General features: G+C 27.3%; 1 protein-coding gene and 1 long non-coding RNA gene across 3 annotated transcripts in view; both read right to left on the minus strand.

Annotated features, from left to right (window-relative positions):
• The window catches only part of LOC111617201 (eye-specific diacylglycerol kinase-like), a 107,270-nt gene that overhangs the window by 57,087 nt on the left and 30,587 nt on the right, over nt 1-19,596 (minus strand). The gene's annotated exons all lie outside the window — the stretch shown is intronic.
• LOC111617224 lies at nt 17,886-19,154 on the minus strand. Its single transcript, XR_002755385.1, has 3 exons — nt 19,042-19,154; nt 18,757-18,857; nt 17,886-18,607 (listed from the first exon to the last, which is right to left on the minus strand). It is a non-coding gene; the product is annotated as an uncharacterized LOC111617224 (long non-coding RNA).

Raw genomic sequence — 19,596 nt, forward strand, 5'->3', positions numbered from 1 at the left:
TAAGCTTCCTCTACTTACCATTAGTGTAAGGTTTCTCTAAACACAAAGCTGATTGATGTTTCAGCTTAATGTTACTAAAATCCCATCTCACGACGTCGTTTGGGATGTGATGAAGAGTTTGAAAATTTCTGTTCCCTGCCAAAATTTCTAGCTCTGTCACGTTTTTACTTCAACTTTAATTATTTCAGGTGTCGTAGAAACGTTTCGTATGTAAAATTAACGTATTTTTAATTTATATGTACAAAATACTTGTTAATGAACACATTACAAAGCCGTGGTCGGTTCGGATTGATAGAATAAGGCATACAACACTTGCGTTATCTGTCAGGGGAATCCTGTGTTAGGATCCCCATGCTTATCTAGTAGGTAAAGGGGACCCCTTCTTACCGGGAAGACTTTATACATAAAACTGGTCTCTATTTAAACGTCACACGTGTGAAAAAACCCCAGGAAACTCCATTTTAACGAGGCACCAACTATCAGCGTACAGTACACTGGTTTCTTGCACTAGACTCTAAAACCCCGAGACAAAGGACACGTTAATATGTCCATTAATCACAGATCTGACCAATGATTAATGGACACAAAAGAAACTTCCATGGTTATTGGTTAAACCTCTGATTAATGGACAAACACTCTAGTTCATGGTTAAGTGGTAAAACTATCGAAGAAAGCGCTACAACTACGAGACAAGCAGCATATTAATTCAACATATTAATGTTGAAAATAATCATTTATAAAAATATTTTTATGATTCTGAGAGCGTTAACTATGGATCTATAAAGGGTGGTTAGTGACCATTACTGATGCTTACAGCCATTTTATGAATAATTAACTTAGTGATCTTTAAGCTGCTGCTACCAATTTATCTCTAGAGAGAGAGCTAAATTAATGCATGAATATATATTGCAGCCACAAATGGTCATCTTGTTAAAGTGTGCCACTTCAATAAGATGAGGCGTAGCGTATGGAAAGTATACAGCGAAAATCAATGGCTTGTGTATGTAATGAGTTATATCATTAAAAAAACTTAGAGGTTGTAAATAAAGTCTTTCATCTTCATTTTTCTAACGAAAGTAATATAAAAAAAGATACTTTTCAATATAATACACTACAGGAAACTTGTGCTTCAAAGTATGGTAGAGTACAAGTGTACAGCATCAATACAGAAACTTGAACCTGCCGTAGAAATTTTTGCAAAATTAAGAGCAGCAATGCGTAAAGTAACTTAAAAATAATAAATTTTTAATTACATTTACTCGTTTTAATTAATTTTAATTGGATAAATCACATTTGTAATCAAAACTCCCGAAGTAACTTTCAAGGTCATTCAAGGTCAAAGATATAATTTAAGTTCAAAACTGAATATTTCATTTGTAATTTAAATATTTATAATTAATTCGGTAATATAATAACAATAAAAAAGATTTTATACTTTAAATATAATAAAATTTATTTAAATTCATTAAATATTGACAGTAGCATCACGTAGATAATAATTCTCGGATAATGAAGATGTAATGCTGTAATTTATTGTAATTAAAGTAATTAATAAGTAAAGTTATGATCAGAAACTGCTTAATTTTGAAGTTCATGACATCATTTGTTAGATAATAGAGTTTTACGAGGAACAGAGAAGAATTGAGACGTTGGTGAATTTACAAACTATAAATCGTTCTAGAGCGTAATTACGTGTAGAGTAAGCTAGTACCACACAAAGCGTGTCATTAAGAAGTAATTTCACGATTCTCAAATGCAATTCAATGGTTCCTTATAAGAATTTTCTCTGATGTTCGTCTTCTAACAATACGATTTAATTTAATACTGTTTATAGCTATATTCTGCGGATTTGATTACATAAAACCTTATATTTTCCCCCCTTAATTTTAAACAAATTTTCTTAAACTGCAATAGTTATAAATTTCGAAATAATATCCCAGTAAAATTGTTACAAAAACTTTTACTTTGTCTTAGAACAGACATTCTTAAGTCGACTTACAATAATAAATACATCTTAACAGATAACTGAAATATGGTGGGAGCATCTTTTCAGAATTCATATCTAGATTTTAAACAACCAGAATTCAAATTTTAAAGAGAAAAGTTTTAAGTATTATAAGATTCAACAGATGCGTGTATAATTTCAAAATCATTACGATAATGACATTACTAGATTTTAATAATCGTCATATAAAACGTAATCAATAGAGTAATTTTCTCATAAATTAACAAATTGCAATAAAATTTATTTTAAAAGTTAATAAGAGTAGAAAAAAAAGTTACAAAATTAACAATAAAATCAGATGATAAAAAGCAGCAGATGAAATTTACGTTTAAACATCAGTTTTTATCATTGTTACTAAATTTCGGTAAATTTCATCAGCTGTTTCATTAAATTTGTCAGTTTCCTGATGAGCTTGTCGATTTTGTCATCTGTTTTTATAAAAATACAACAATGGTGAAACTTACAACCTCTCTTCTCTTTCCTTTTTTAAAATAAAAACAGCTGATGAAATCTACAACAATGAAATTTACAATTTTGAATAACATCTGATGAAATCTACAACAATGAAATTTACAATTTTGAATAACAGCTGATGAAATCTACAGCAATGAAATTTACAATTTTGAATAACAGCTGATGAAATCTACAGCAATGAAATTTACAATTTTGAATAACAGCTGATGAAATCTACAGCAATGAAATTTACAATTTTGAATAACAGCTGATGAAATCTACAGCAATGAAATTTACAATTTTGAATAACAGCTGATGAAATCTACAGCAATGAAATTTACAATTTTGAATAACAGCTGATGAAATCTACAGCAATGAAATTTACAATTTTGAATAACAGCTGATGAAATCTACAGCAATGAAATTTACAATTTTGAATAACAGCTGATGAAATCTACAGCAATGAAATTTACAATTTTGAATAACAGCTGATGAAATCTACAGCAATGAAATTTACAATTTTGAATAACAGCTGATGAAATCTACAGCAATGAAATTTACAATTTTGAATAACAGCTGATGAAATCTACAGCAATGAAATTTACAATTTTGAATAACAGCTGATGAAATCTACAGCAATGAAATTTACAATTTTGAATAACAGCTGATGAAATCTACAGCAATGAAATTTACAATTTTGAATAACAGCTGATGAAATCTACAGCAATGAAATTTACAATTTTGAATAACAGCTGATGAAATCTACAGCAATGAAATTTACAATTTTGAATAACAGCTGATGAAATCTACAGCAATGAAATTTACAATTTTGAATAACAGCTGATGAAATCTACAGCAATGAAATTTACAATTTTGAATAACAGCTGATGAAATCTACAGCAATGAAATTTACAATTTTGAATAACAGCTGATGAAATCTACAGCAATGAAATTTACAATTTTGAATAACAGCTGATGAAATCTACAGCAATGAAATTTACAATTTTGAATAACAGCTGATGAAATCTACAGCAATGAAATTTACAATTTTGAATAACAGCTGATGAAATCTACAGCAATGAAATTTACAATTTTGAATAACAGCTGATGAAATCTACAGCAATGAAATTTACAATTTTGAATAACAGCTGATGAAATCTACAGCAATGAAATTTACAATTTTGAATAACAGCTGATGAAATCTACAGCAATGAAATTTACAATTTTGAATAACAGCTGATGAAATCTACAGCAATGAAATTTACAATTTTGAATAACAGCTGATGAAATCTACAGCAATGAAATTTACAATTTTGAATAACAGCTGATGAAATCTACAGCAATGAAATTTACAATTTTGAATAACAGCTGATGAAATCTACAGCAATGAAATTTACAATTTTGAATAACAGCTGATGAAATCTACAGCAATGAAATTTACAATTTTGAATAACAGCTGATGAAATCTACAGCAATGAAATTTACAATTTTGAATAACAGCTGATGAAATCTACAGCAATGAAATTTACAATTTTGAATAACAGCTGATGAAATCTACAGCAATGAAATTTACAATTTTGAATAACAGCTGATGAAATCTACAGCAATGAAATTTACAATTTTGAATAACAGCTGATGAAATCTACAGCAATGAAATTTACAATTTTGAATAACAGCTGATGAAATCTACAGCAATGAAATTTACAATTTTGAATAACAGCTGATGAAATCTACAGCAATGAAATTTACAATTTTGAATAACAGCTGATGAAATCTACAGCAATGAAATTTACAATTTTGAATAACAGCTGATGAAATCTACAGCAATGAAATTTACAATTTTGAATAACAGCTGATGAAATCTACAGCAATGAAATTTACAATTTTGAATAACAGCTGATGAAATCTACAGCAATGAAATTTACAATTTTGAATAACAGCTGATGAAATCTACAGCAATGAAATTTACAATTTTGAATAACAGCTGATGAAATCTACAGCAATGAAATTTACAATTTTGAATAACAGCTGATGAAATCTACAGCAATGAAATTTACAATTTTGAATAACAGCTGATGAAATCTACAGCAATGAAATTTACAATTTTGAATAACAGCTGATGAAATCTACAGCAATGAAATTTACAATTTTGAATAACAGCTGATGAAATCTACAGCAATGAAATTTACAATTTTGAATAACAGCTGATGAAATCTACAGCAATGAAATTTACAATTTTGAATAACAGCTGATGAAATCTACAGCAATGAAATTTACAATTTTGAATAACAGCTGATGAAATCTACAGCAATGAAATTTACAATTTTGAATAACAGCTGATGAAATCTACAGCAATGAAATTTACAATTTTGAATAACAGCTGATGAAATCTACAGCAATGAAATTTACAATTTTGAATAACAGCTGATGAAATCTACAGCAATGAAATTTACAATTTTGAATAACAGCTGATGAAATCTACAGCAATGAAATTTACAATTTTGAATAACAGCTGATGAAATCTACAGCAATGAAATTTACAATTTTGAATAACAGCTGATGAAATCTACAGCAATGAAATTTACAATTTTGAATAACAGCTGATGAAATCTACAGCAATGAAATTTACAATTTTGAATAACAGCTGATGAAATCTACAGCAATGAAATTTACAATTTTGAATAACAGCTGATGAAATCTACAGCAATGAAATTTACAATTTTGAATAACAGCTGATGAAATCTACAGCAATGAAATTTACAATTTTGAATAACAGCTGATGAAATCTACAGCAATGAAATTTACAATTTTGAATAACAGCTGATGAAATCTACAGCAATGAAATTTACAATTTTGAATAACAGCTGATGAAATCTACAGCAATGAAATTTACAATTTTGAATAACAGCTGATGAAATCTACAGCAATGAAATTTACAATTTTGAATAACAGCTGATGAAATCTACAGCAATGAAATTTACAATTTTGAATAACAGCTGATGAAATCTACAGCAATGAAATTTACAATTTTGAATAACAGCTGATGAAATCTACAGCAATGAAATTTACAATTTTGAATAACAGCTGATGAAATCTACAGCAATGAAATTTACAATTTTGAATAACAGCTGATGAAATCTACAGCAATGAAATTTACAATTTTGAATAACAGCTGATGAAATCTACAGCAATGAAATTTACAATTTTGAATAACAGCTGATGAAATCTACAGCAATGAAATTTACAATTTTGAATAACAGCTGATGAAATCTACAGCAATGAAATTTACAATTTTGAATAACAGCTGATGAAATCTACAGCAATGAAATTTACAATTTTGAATAACAGCTGATGAAATCTACAGCAATGAAATTTACAATTTTGAATAACAGCTGATGAAATCTACAGCAATGAAATTTACAATTTTGAATAACAGCTGATGAAATCTACAGCAATGAAATTTACAATTTTGAATAACAGCTGATGAAATCTACAGCAATGAAATTTACAATTTTGAATAACAGCTGATGAAATCTACAGCAATGAAATTTACAATTTTGAATAACAGCTGATGAAATCTACAGCAATGAAATTTACAATTTTGAATAACAGCTGATGAAATCTACAGCAATGAAATTTACAATTTTGAATAACAGCTGATGAAATCTACAGCAATGAAATTTACAATTTTGAATAACAGCTGATGAAATCTACAGCAATGAAATTTACAATTTTGAATAACAGCTGATGAAATCTACAGCAATGAAATTTACAATTTTGAATAACAGCTGATGAAATCTACAGCAATGAAATTTACAATTTTGAATAACAGCTGATGAAATCTACAGCAATGAAATTTACAATTTTGAATAACAGCTGATGAAATCTACAGCAATGAAATTTACAATTTTGAATAACAGCTGATGAAATCTACAGCAATGAAATTTACAATTTTGAATAACAGCTGATGAAATCTACAGCAATGAAATTTACAATTTTGAATAACAGCTGATGAAATCTACAGCAATGAAATTTACAATTTTGAATAACAGCTGATGAAATCTACAGCAATGAAATTTACAATTTTGAATAACAGCTGATGAAATCTACAGCAATGAAATTTACAATTTTGAATAACAGCTGATGAAATCTACAGCAATGAAATTTACAATTTTGAATAACAGCTGATGAAATCTACAGCAATGAAATTTACAATTTTGAATAACAGCTGATGAAATCTACAGCAATGAAATTTACAATTTTGAATAACAGCTGATGAAATCTACAGCAATGAAATTTACAATTTTGAATAACAGCTGATGAAATCTACAGCAATGAAATTTACAATTTTGAATAACAGCTGATGAAATCTACAGCAATGAAATTTACAATTTTGAATAACAGCTGATGAAATCTACAGCAATGAAATTTACAATTTTGAATAACAGCTGATGAAATCTACAGCAATGAAATTTACAATTTTGAATAACAGCTGATGAAATCTACAGCAATGAAATTTACAATTTTGAATAACAGCTGATGAAATCTACAGCAATGAAATTTACAATTTTGAATAACAGCTGATGAAATCTACAGCAATGAAATTTACAATTTTGAATAACAGCTGATGAAATCTACAGCAATGAAATTTACAATTTTGAATAACAGCTGATGAAATCTACAGCAATGAAATTTACAATTTTGAATAACAGCTGATGAAATCTACAGCAATGAAATTTACAATTTTGAATAACAGCTGATGAAATCTACAGCAATGAAATTTACAATTTTGAATAACAGCTGATGAAATCTACAGCAATGAAATTTACAATTTTGAATAACAGCTGATGAAATCTACAGCAATGAAATTTACAATTTTGAATAACAGCTGATGAAATCTACAGCAATGAAATTTACAATTTTGAATAACAGCTGATGAAATCTACAGCAATGAAATTTACAATTTTGAATAACAGCTGATGAAATCTACAGCAATGAAATTTACAATTTTGAATAACAGCTGATGAAATCTACAGCAATGAAATTTACAATTTTGAATAACAGCTGATGAAATCTACAGCAATGAAATTTACAATTTTGAATAACAGCTGATGAAATCTACAGCAATGAAATTTACAATTTTGAATAACAGCTGATGAAATCTACAGCAATGAAATTTACAATTTTGAATAACAGCTGATGAAATCTACAGCAATGAAATTTACAATTTTGAATAACAGCTGATGAAATCTACAGCAATGAAATTTACAATTTTGAATAACAGCTGATGAAATCTACAGCAATGAAATTTACAATTTTGAATAACAGCTGATGAAATCTACAGCAATGAAATTTACAATTTTGAATAACAGCTGATGAAATCTACAGCAATGAAATTTACAATTTTGAATAACAGCTGATGAAATCTACAGCAATGAAATTTACAATTTTGAATAACAGCTGATGAAATCTACAGCAATGAAATTTACAATTTTGAATAACAGCTGATGAAATCTACAGCAATGAAATTTACAATTTTGAATAACAGCTGATGAAATCTACAGCAATGAAATTTACAATTTTGAATAACAGCTGATGAAATCTACAGCAATGAAATTTACAATTTTGAATAACAGCTGATGAAATCTACAGCAATGAAATTTACAATTTTGAATAACAGCTGATGAAATCTACAGCAATGAAATTTACAATTTTGAATAACAGCTGATGAAATCTACAGCAATGAAATTTACAATTTTGAATAACAGCTGATGAAATCTACAGCAATGAAATTTACAATTTTGAATAACAGCTGATGAAATCTACAGCAATGAAATTTACAATTTTGAATAACAGCTGATGAAATCTACAGCAATGAAATTTACAATTTTGAATAACAGCTGATGAAATCTACAGCAATGAAATTTACAATTTTGAATAACAGCTGATGAAATCTACAGCAATGAAATTTACAATTTTGAATAACAGCTGATGAAATCTACAGCAATGAAATTTACAATTTTGAATAACAGCTGATGAAATCTACAGCAATGAAATTTACAATTTTGAATAACAGCTGATGAAATCTACAGCAATGAAATTTACAATTTTGAATAACAGCTGATGAAATCTACAGCAATGAAATTTACAATTTTGAATAACAGCTGATGAAATCTACAGCAATGAAATTTACAATTTTGAATAACAGCTGATGAAATCTACAGCAATGAAATTTACAATTTTGAATAACAGCTGATGAAATCTACAGCAATGAAATTTACAATTTTGAATAACAGCTGATGAAATCTACAGCAATGAAATTTACAATTTTGAATAACAGCTGATGAAATCTACAGCAATGAAATTTACAATTTTGAATAACAGCTGATGAAATCTACAGCAATGAAATTTACAATTTTGAATAACAGCTGATGAAATCTACAGCAATGAAATTTACAATTTTGAATAACAGCTGATGAAATCTACAGCAATGAAATTTACAATTTTGAATAACAGCTGATGAAATCTACAGCAATGAAATTTACAATTTTGAATAACAGCTGATGAAATCTACAGCAATGAAATTTACAATTTTGAATAACAGCTGATGAAATCTACAGCAATGAAATTTACAATTTTGAATAACAGCTGATGAAATCTACAGCAATGAAATTTACAATTTTGAATAACAGCTGATGAAATCTACAGCAATGAAATTTACAATTTTGAATAACAGCTGATGAAATCTACAGCAATGAAATTTACAATTTTGAATAACAGCTGATGAAATCTACAGCAATGAAATTTACAATTTTGAATAACAGCTGATGAAATCTACAGCAATGAAATTTACAATTTTGAATAACAGCTGATGAAATCTACAGCAATGAAATTTACAATTTTGAATAACAGCTGATGAAATCTACAGCAATGAAATTTACAATTTTGAATAACAGCTGATGAAATCTACAGCAATGAAATTTACAATTTTGAATAACAGCTGATGAAATCTACAGCAATGAAATTTACAATTTTGAATAACAGCTGATGAAATCTACAGCAATGAAATTTACAATTTTGAATAACAGCTGATGAAATCTACAGCAATGAAATTTACAATTTTGAATAACAGCTGATGAAATCTACAGCAATGAAATTTACAATTTTGAATAACAGCTGATGAAATCTACAGCAATGAAATTTACAATTTTGAATAACAGCTGATGAAATCTACAGCAATGAAATTTACAATTTTGAATAACAGCTGATGAAATCTACAGCAATGAAATTTACAATTTTGAATAACAGCTGATGAAATCTACAGCAATGAAATTTACAATTTTGAATAACAGCTGATGAAATCTACAGCAATGAAATTTACAATTTTGAATAACAGCTGATGAAATCTACAGCAATGAAATTTACAATTTTGAATAACAGCTGATGAAATCTACAGCAATGAAATTTACAATTTTGAATAACAGCTGATGAAATCTACAGCAATGAAATTTACAATTTTGAATAACAGCTGATGAAATCTACAGCAATGAAATTTACAATTTTGAATAACAGCTGATGAAATCTACAGCAATGAAATTTACAATTTTGAATAACAGCTGATGAAATCTACAGCAATGAAATTTACAATTTTGAATAACAGCTGATGAAATCTACAGCAATGAAATTTACAATTTTGAATAACAGCTGATGAAATCTACAGCAATGAAATTTACAATTTTGAATAACAGCTGATGAAATCTACAGCAATGAAATTTACAATTTTGAATAACAGCTGATGAAATCTACAGCAATGAAATTTACAATTTTGAATAACAGCTGATGAAATCTACAGCAATGAAATTTACAATTTTGAATAACAGCTGATGAAATCTACAGCAATGAAATTTACAATTTTGAATAACAGCTGATGAAATCTACAGCAATGAAATTTACAATTTTGAATAACAGCTGATGAAATCTACAGCAATGAAATTTACAATTTTGAATAACAGCTGATGAAATCTACAGCAATGAAATTTACAATTTTGAATAACAGCTGATGAAATCTACAGCAATGAAATTTACAATTTTGAATAACAGCTGATGAAATCTACAGCAATGAAATTTACAATTTTGAATAACAGCTGATGAAATCTACAGCAATGAAATTTACAATTTTGAATAACAGCTGATGAAATCTACAGCAATGAAATTTACAATTTTGAATAACAGCTGATGAAATCTACAGCAATGAAATTTACAATTTTGAATAACAGCTGATGAAATCTACAGCAATGAAATTTACAATTTTGAATAACAGCTGATGAAATCTACAGCAATGAAATTTACAATTTTGAATAACAGCTGATGAAATCTACAGCAATGAAATTTACAATTTTGAATAACAGCTGATGAAATCTACAGCAATGAAATTTACAATTTTGAATAACAGCTGATGAAATCTACAGCAATGAAATTTACAATTTTGAATAACAGCTGATGAAATCTACAGCAATGAAATTTACAATTTTGAATAACAGCTGATGAAATCTACAGCAATGAAATTTACAATTTTGAATAACAGCTGATGAAATCTACAGCAATGAAATTTACAATTTTGAATAACAGCTGATGAAATCTACAGCAATGAAATTTACAATTTTGAATAACAGCTGATGAAATCTACAGCAATGAAATTTACAATTTTGAATAACAGCTGATGAAATCTACAGCAATGAAATTTACAATTTTGAATAACAGCTGATGAAATCTACAGCAATGAAATTTACAATTTTGAATAACAGCTGATGAAATCTACAGCAATGAAATTTACAATTTTGAATAACAGCTGATGAAATCTACAGCAATGAAATTTACAATTTTGAATAACAGCTGATGAAATCTACAGCAATGAAATTTACAATTTTGAATAACAGCTGATGAAATCTACAGCAATGAAATTTACAATTTTGAATAACAGCTGATGAAATCTACAGCAATGAAATTTACAATTTTGAATAACAGCTGATGAAATCTACAGCAATGAAATTTACAATTTTGAATAACAGCTGATGAAATCTACAGCAATGAAATTTACAATTTTGAATAACAGCTGATGAAATCTACAGCAATGAAATTTACAATTTTGAATAACAGCTGATGAAATCTACAGCAATGAAATTTACAATTTTGAATAACAGCTGATGAAATCTACAGCAATGAAATTTACAATTTTGAATAACAGCTGATGAAATCTACAGCAATGAAATTTACAATTTTGAATAACAGCTGATGAAATCTACAGCAATGAAATTTACAATTTTGAATAACAGCTGATGAAATCTACAGCAATGAAATTTACAATTTTGAATAACAGCTGATGAAATCTACAGCAATGAAATTTACAATTTTGAATAACAGCTGATGAAATCTACAGCAATGAAATTTACAATTTTGAATAACAGCTGATGAAATCTACAGCAATGAAATTTACAATTTTGAATAACAGCTGATGAAATCTACAGCAATGAAATTTACAATTTTGAATAACAGCTGATGAAATCTACAGCAATGAAANCTACAACAATGTAGAAATGTAAAAATAAGCTACAACAATGGAGAAAAGTATACTTTTAGCAACAACTGATAAAATATAAAGATCAAAACTAATATAAATTTTAAAATGAAATTGAAATGTACATCTTTTTAAATATTTTTACATTTCATTTGTTCTATATATAAGCTACAACAATGAAAAAATGTATAATTCAAACAACAGCTCATAAAATTTTGAAATAAGCATTAAAATAAAAGAAAAAAAAATTCGAAAATAAACAAATTTAAATCGATCACAAAATTAGCATAAAAGAGAAAAACTAATTATTAAAAAAAGCAAAACTAAAAGAATATAAAATTAGCATAAAAGAGAAAAACTAATTATTAAAAAAAGCAAAACTAAAAGAATATAAAATGTATCTATTTTGGTTAAAAACACATTCGAACAATTAATTGCTATGGCTTTTATAAACAATAAAAGTAATTTTTTTCTGACAGCATTAAATATAAACAGATCCAAAAATGTTTCTACTTTCTTGTGAGATCGTTACACACCATAAAACTCTGTCGGAGTAATGCATAAATAAAATTATTTCGCAGCAACTAGATAGTAGCAAGAAGTGATTTTCTTAAATTATGGACTTGTGTAGGCCTTATAATTAAGTAAAATCGTTTAAATGTATAATAAAAATATGCAAAATAACCAAGTTTCAAAACACCTAAAGCTATTTTTGACGCGAGGAAGCAATTTAAAAGTTCCTTTTTTTCCCTCTGTTGTAATATAATTCTCGATAAATATTCAGTTTAGTAATCAACAGAGCTAGCATTAAATCACTACACTATCATAAATAGGTGAATAAATGATTTTTAAAACTAAAATACAGCCAACTTAAAAGAGAATTTTATACTTTCTTAACTAAATAATCAGGATAAAATCGACTTAAAATAATCCTCTCTTAAAGAACTTTATAACTTTAATCATCTTTTGTACTTAAAAAAAATTGATAAAATTATTTAAAGCTTGTTTGATACGTAAATATAGATTTTTAGATGTACAGAGTGGCCTAAAAGTCAGTTAACCTTCTTGTTTTGTGTTTCAAGCAAATAAGAATCGTAAACTGAGTTTAGAACATGGAGTTTTTTTTTCTTTTTTTACAAAACTAGGGAATGAATAAGACATCACTTTAGTCTTTTTTATCGGTTAACCGACTTTTGGGCCACTTTTAGAACCATTCAATTATTTTACAAGTTACTTCTCACAGTTTTCTAATCCTATAAGCAGTTAAATCTCATTTTAATATTTAATATTCTTTCCACTTCAGAATAAAATTTTTAAAATTTAACTCGAAATTTTATCAATTTCAAAACATATAACACAAACAATACCTACATTTCTAAAATTACATTTTAAAGTTATATAAATGCAAACTTAATAAGGTGCCGTACTCGTACACAAACAGGTTCGTTCAAGAATTAAAATCAGAAAATATTGTATGTGATTTATCCTTAATATCAAACTAAATTAAGTTCGTGTACAGAGTTAATTCTTCCTTTTAATTGTTCTACTTTTAAATAAAAGATATAGCTACAGTAACGTGACCTTTAAGCTCAATTAAACAAAAAAGTAACCGGCTGTATAACGTCCTGTATTTATATCCTGATTCCTGAAATTTTGGCGATTTTCTTCCTGCGATGCCCATTAAACAGTATAATTTTGTTGTAATTAAATGCCTAATTGTACGAGGAACAGAAGGTTTACGTGATATTCTATCTGCTTCGATATCATTATTAAGAAATTAATGCTATAATTAGTTTAATCTGTAAAAATTGCGTTAAACGTGCGTAAATTCGTTTAAAACGCTTTATTTTATATATATATATATATATTTTACGTAATAGAGATGAAATGTATACAATTTAGAATTGAAATAACAGATGATTGAAACTGATGATTTATTTAGTTTAAAATGAAACAGCTGATCGAAATTGACGAGTATTTTAAAAAATTAAGTAAGTTACAACAATGCTGAAATGTACAAATTACAAACAGCTGATTAAAAAATCAAATTTAAAATCAGAAAAAAATATAAATTTATACACAATTTTAAAAAATCGAAAATTCTTGAATTTGTTTTGTTAAATTTAATTTTAAATTAACGACATGTGACACGACTTTTATATTTATTTTAACTGTACAACGTTGATATAATTCAGTATTTTTTTTAAAGATAGAAGGTTAAAATGGGAATTTTAAAAATGTTTCCTACATTCTTTTTGGATTTTTTTTGCGATTTCTTTCCTATTTTATAGCTGTATATCGTACCTAGAATTCCATTTACGGATTTATTGGGATGTGTAGGCCACATAAAGAAATATCTAACTGTTACTCAAATTGAACTCTTCTATACGATTTTTAAAGTAGTGTTTTGCCTCGTCTAATGTACAAATTTACATTTTAAAGAGTTTTATACGTCGATACACTACTCAAACTTTGCTAAGTTATGGTTCTTGCACATATATACTGATACTTAAGAACGTATAGAACGTCTCACGTCATCATTATTGCTGCTTTCTTAGACTGTAACAAGGGGTTAAACTGCAGATTTTAGAGTGCAACTACACTTTCTCTTTTGTAAAAACAGAATTTCTCACTTAAAAGATTATTTTTTACGATAGAAAAAGCCATCATCTAGAAGTGTGGCACAACCGAGATTCCAACGATATGAAATTTTGTTAAGGAATATGATGAACTGGCAATATCCTGCAGACTCATACATCAAGTGTCAGGAGAGAAGTTTGTTTTTCTCCAAAGGGAATAGTATAACTACCAGAACCTGTCAAGTCAACGAAAGAGTATTGTAGCAACTGTTTCATTTTACTTGCGACCAAACAGTCAATTCACCTGTCATTCTTAAAATAGATTTCTCTATAGGTGTTCCTATATATTATTCTCCTTCGTTTAATATATTAAATGCGTTTCGTTCATCTGGATTGCTGTTAATGCTTAAAAAATATTCCTTAACTAGTAAACGAGCAATTATTTTATTGTGGCATCGTCACAATGCCAGGATGCATTTTTTAATCATACTTTTAAATTATTTAATTTAAAATATATTCTCTCCACCTCAAATTAGTAGTGTCTTGCCCCTGTACATCATACTTTTCCTGTTAGCAATAGAGTCGTGCCGGTCATATAACTAACACCTTTCAGGGGAAATTTGAATTGAAATAACGTGACTTCCGGTCCAAATCGGAAGTTCCTATACAGTTAATCGGGCCTCCTGCCCCTAAGCTTTTCATATCTATCTCAATTTTCATCTATCTAACTTTGTTCTCGAGATTAAGGAAAGAAGACAAACGGCAGTGGAAATTTAGATATACAATTTTTTCAAATTACAGCTCAACGATTGTAAAACAAATCTAATAATTTCAAATTTTTAAATTAATTTCGATTCAAAAAGATGAAACGACCTCCATTTTATTGCTCCAGGATGCAATGAAGCAATTTAAATTAGATGAATAGCCATAAAATTTAACTTTTTAAAGAGTTTTTCGAAACGATTAACATCAAAATGAAGATTTGTATGGGCCATTTTATAATTTTAACGAAACAAAGTTTCATTATTATAATATAGGTCTATATATCTTAATAATTTAGTTATAAAATCAAAATTTTAGCTATTCTCTTTAAAGATTATGTCATTAATAGTGTAAACCAGTATATGATAATCGAACTATACAATACTCTAACCTCTTATAATTAACAAACACCTACTTAAACGTCAATCAGTTTAGAGATAAAGTTGGTACGGAGCGACATACTGACAAACAATGTAAAATTTTTCTTCGAAAAAAAAATCTTTAAAAAAATCTAAAGTATGCAAGTAAATTTACATCCAGTTTTCGAACTTTTCGATAAATTTTTGAAGTGATTTATTTGCAATTTTATAAAGTCGAATTTTTATATATAAATTTTGAAACTTTTACCACCTTTTTACGGTTAAAAATTGAGCAGTGTGTGATTTTTATCTGTATTAAAAAATAATTGACAAGGAAAAAAAAGTCATTGTATGGAATTTTATAAAGAAAAAAAAATCTAAATTTGTCAACATTATAACTTGATCCACTTGAGAAAAGAGTAGAGCCTCTTGTTAACTTCAGTTGTCATCTATGTTTGCTTTGGTTGTCTATGGTTAGCAGCATGGGTTTTGTGTTAACTTTTCGAAGTAAAATAAAATAATCTAGAAGAAATCTGAGGATATTTCTCAACTGAAAACTTTCTCTTGAACCTTTCTAACCTTCGAAGAAAGCTTTCTTATAGAAAAACACTTCTAAAAACACTTTAAAACTGTGTTCTTTCAGACAACTCGTGCTGCAAGATACACTTACACTGGATATATTTTAAGCTAATCAGCAGGATAATTAACTTAAATATATATATATAAAATTAATTTATACTTAGTTTACACGTAATATTTGAATTTAGAGGAATGTAAACAGCTAGCAAATGTTTAAATTTCACGAGATATTCCTAAAATCTTAGTCTAATCAATGATTTAATTATATACAGGGCATATTGCCAGAGCTTATATTCCGTTAGGAGGGATGCCAAAGTCATCTTTTCCTCATTAGTACTATTTTATAAAAACTATTTCTATATTGCTTATAGAAAGCTAGCTTTATATATAATTTATAGCAAGTTATATATAATTTTATAGATGTATTATAGTTAAAAATAGATCATTTACTTTCTAAACAATAGAAACGGATCGATTTTCGATCAATTCATCGATTTCTTTTACGTAATTGATTACGTAAGGACAACAATTAGAAAAGGGCCATCAAACAAAAATGGTTTTAGCAATTAGCGGATCCTTAACAATAAATTAATTGAATTGTTTAACAATCGATAGGGGGAATTAATTCTGGATAAGTAAAATTGTTAAAAGTGAAGTTAGGTAATGACAAAGTTTGCAAAAGGTGTATTGTTTCAGCAATTTACAAAAGAGATGCAACTCACTTTCATACTATTTTCGAAGTTGTTTATTCTTCCTGCGCTTGTACAAACAGCATAAGAGCAACTCAAACTATAAAACTAGTACTCATCAACATTATTTTATGACTAATATTGCACATATACTGCTACAGGAAGAAGGGGAAAAGAGTGTTTGCAGAACTTTTAGAAATATATCCTGAAGATACCAGGAGTATTGTACATCTTATCAAACTTTCTCCACTTCCTTTCTGTAAACATTGTTAACATTCAAAAAATCAATATGCACGAGGCATATTTTTGAATTTATCAACCATCCATGACTCATACACACGCAAAGAAACGTGATAAACTCGAAAAATGCTGATAAAACATAACTTTTACTAGAAGATATAGTATAAGTGCATAAAGAGTGTTTGACAAGAAGGCTCTTGTAAATATGCTAAAATTAACATATAAATCAACTAATGTGCTAAAAGCTGTGTTTTAACATGTTCTAACAAATGAAACAAAAATATATTTTAAAAATATTATTTTACATCCACATAAAAACGGTGGAAAGCGCCTTAAATGGAGTTGTGGGGTCTTCCCCTTCATAAACAAACTTCCAAGCTGTAGAAATATTAATCGCATCCTTATAGTTAATGCAGTTATTGCGTAACCCCGCTTTGTATATTTCCAGAATTTCTAGCATTCGTATGTGTTCCCTTCTGTGTGATAGTTTAATAAATTTAATACAGTAGTATGTAATCTAATGTAGATTATTACAAATATTTGAATGTTTAAAAGCCATTGTACTGTGTGAAAATTATCACAAAAATGTGAATCTAAATATATGAGTNATGTTCTAACAAATGAAACAAAAATATATTTTAAAGTATGAATATAAATTTTTAAATTTTTAAGGATTTTTTCATCTAAATTTACATACAAACATATGCTTTATAGCTTATATATAAAACCATTGGTAGCAAACCAACATCAGTATCAGCATAAATCACATTCACCTCCCATCTGTAGCTTCAACTATGATAAACCAACATGGCCATTACCATAAATCTCATGACTACTCTCCAGTTTTCAATATAAAGGTCGTATATATGAAAAACTATTATGATACATAAATTCCCAACAATATATATCTAGTAATTACAGTACAAAGGAGTGTAATATATATATTTTACTATTGATACAACAGAAAGATGCTATATATTCCTGTTCAACATATAGAATGATGGCAGGAAGGAGTACTCAATGGCTTTCTATCCCATAATTTAAAGTCAATATCTCAAAAAAATACAATATTTCACTATAAATGGGTAAATGTGTAAATACAGTAGTGAAAAAGTATAGTCACGCACATAACTACAATTTTTTCCTTGTAGTTAAATATAACTTATTAATAAAAGTATTGTATCAGAATTTATATAAATATTTTCATTAATTTTTAGAAAAATAATTATTAAATTTGTAATTTTCTTCGCAATATAAATGTAGATACAAACGACACCACAGAGGTGAGTTAACTAATCCCTCATGAGAAAGTATCACGTGATTATAAAACGTTACGTCATGAAAGAAAGGTCGTATTATTGACGTCACTATAAGAAAGAAAGACGTTAAGGAATGACATATCATTAACATAGTTATCAAAGATATAAGAAGATTAAAAGTATATAATAATCGATCTAAAAAATTGAAATGAAAATTGAAAGAATTTTCTACCGGAATGACGTCAAAATTTTTTTACCTTTTTTTCCCCATTTTTCTGTATCAAAATCCCGGATAAGCTTTAGATAAATTTTTTGTAATGATAATTACGAACGAACGATTTAATTCCATAAGCTTTTGCTACGAATTAAAGTTCAAACAGTTAAAATTATCAACGAATCAACGTCGTGTCTTACGTTTTTTGAATTTAAATTTAAATAAACCAATCAAACTCGATCAATTCTTTTTTGAATTAATGAAATATTTTAAAATTTATGAAATCATTATGTATAATATATTTTACAAAATTAATATTGATTTTTACCTTTGATTAAATTTCATTAATTTCTTCAACATGTAATTTAACCGAATCGTAAACATAATTATTTCTTAAGCCAGACGACATTTGAGTGTAACCGAAATTTAAATTAATTATTACATTTCTTATTTAAAAATTAATTATAATTTTGCTAATTTTAATTCATCTATTATCGTTATTATTATTACTGCTATGTAAACAGAATTGATAATTTTATTTATATTTAAATTAAATTAAACATTTTTTCATATATTCAAATTTTTTCTTTTGTTAAATTCTGACCAATCATAAGCAAGTTTAAAAATTTTAAAAAATCGTTAAGAATCTTTAGAATAATAAAAGAAATTTCAAATCTAAATCCTTGATTTTTTATTTTATTAAAATTTTATCGCCTTATTTAAATTATTTACATATTTAATAAGATTTTTATTTAAAAATTCGTTAGACTTATTTTTGATGCCGATGATTTTTTTGAAATTTAAATTTTTAAAAATTTTGAATCTGATCCATTAATCTAAATTCTAATTTTATTTCAGTTTTATTATTAAAATCTTTCCCAGA

The sequence above is a fragment of the Centruroides sculpturatus genome, unplaced genomic scaffold (genome assembly GCF_000671375.1).
Source record: "Centruroides sculpturatus isolate CEXI.00-Female unplaced genomic scaffold, Cexi_2.0 scaffold96, whole genome shotgun sequence".
NCBI lineage: Eukaryota > Metazoa > Arthropoda > Arachnida > Scorpiones > Buthidae > Centruroides > Centruroides sculpturatus.